Below are 1,839 nucleotides of genomic sequence, written 5' to 3' on the forward strand. Positions count from 1 at the left end.
CTGCCCGGCAGAAGGGGAAGCGCTGCTTGTGCAAGACAGAGACAGTGCCCCTCCACCCTCCCGCACGGCGCCCGGGCTGGGCGTGAGTTACCTGCGGGTTTCCTGCCGTGATTTTCCGGCCACGAAGATGTGAGAGACCGGCCCTCCACAGTGACCTGCTTTTCTGCCGCAGGGCTTCCCCGATGGTTCAGCGGGGAAAGAACCCGCCTGCAACGCAGGAGACACAGCAGACGCGGGTTCGATCCCTGGGTGGGGAAGATCCCCTGGAGGAGGGCATGGCGACCCCCTCCAGTATTCCTGCCTGGAGAATCCCATGGACAGAGGAGACTGGTGGGGCTACAGTCCACGGGGTCACAGAGAGTCGGACACGAATGACTACACATACATTTAAGGAGAAATTTTACTCCTCCCCCTGAAATAGGAGGTCACACTCAACTAGAAAAGACTGAATCTGATATACGAAACTATGAGGGATGGTGTTGCCAACCGTAATCAGACCTGAGAATTTGATGGAGAGCAGTGTGGGTCAGTCCGGGAAGTGGCCTGGAAGACCAATTCTTCTGTACGATATGGACTCTCTGCAGTAACGGTGGGTGTGAAAAGATGCGGCCAAGTCACAGAGAAAGAAAGAAAGAAAAAGTTTTAGAGAAAAACATCTGCATGTAATATAATGTGATATGTCAGTTATGCCTCAATAAAAAATGAATACCCAAAACACCCCCAAAACAAGTCCTAAACTTTAGGTATATCATATTCAAACTGAAAGAAACTGAAAGAAAATCAAAGAAACAATGAGGCTGAGACTTCATTATTGAAAAAAAAGAGAAAAAGGAAGCATTGATATTCATTCCATTCCTACAGTTTTGATCATCAATTCTTTCCCACACAGACATAAGTGACATTGAGTAGGACCGTTCTGGAGTTTCACATGCGATTTGGCACCTGGGAGTCACTTGATACATTAATTAGTCACTGGATACACTAATTGCCTATAGATAAATAAACTTAAAAAAAAAAAAAGAATCCTTATGTAAGTGGACCCATGCCATTCAAACCCATGTTGTTCAAGGGACAATCAATATACAGTTATATATAATTGCATATAAATATATGTAATTGTATATATGTGTGCGCCTGCTCAGTTGTGTCCGACTCTCTGCGACCCCATGGACTGTAGCCCGCCAGGCTCCTCTGTTCATGAGATTCTCCAGGCAAGACTACTGGAGTGGGTTCCCATGCCCTCCCCAGAGGATCTCTCTGACCCTCGGATCAAACCCACATTTCCTGCATTAGTCAGTGGGTTCTTTACTGCTGAGCCACTGGGGAAGTCCATATAAAATTGTATATAAAACTATATATAATTACATGTAAATATATAATTATATACATAATTTATTAATTACACATAAATATATAAAGGTATATGTATGTGATTGTGCACGTATTATTACATGTATATTACTGTGTGTATAAGCACATGTATATTATATATATTTATACATATATATAACTATGTATATTCAGAAGTATATACATTATGTATTCCAGACCCTGTAGGACCTTCGTTTTTTAAACTGGGGTGTAGTTGCTTTACAATGTTGTGGGCAGCAAAGTGACTCAGCCACACGTATACATGTATCCCTCTTCCTTGAACTCCCTCCCATTCCGGTCACCACTGAGCAGTGAGTAGAGTCCCCTGTGCTGCACAATTCTTTCTCATTAGATTAGTTATCGATTTTATACATAGCAGTGTGTAAATGACCAACCTAGACAACATATTGAAAAGCAGAGACATTACTTTGCCAACAAAGGTCCGTCTAGTCAAGGCTATGGTTTTCC

Source organism: Bison bison, unplaced genomic scaffold (assembly GCF_000754665.1).
Source record: "Bison bison bison isolate TAMUID 2011002044 unplaced genomic scaffold, Bison_UMD1.0 scf7180017855177, whole genome shotgun sequence".
Taxonomy (NCBI): Eukaryota; Metazoa; Chordata; class Mammalia; order Artiodactyla; family Bovidae; genus Bison; species Bison bison.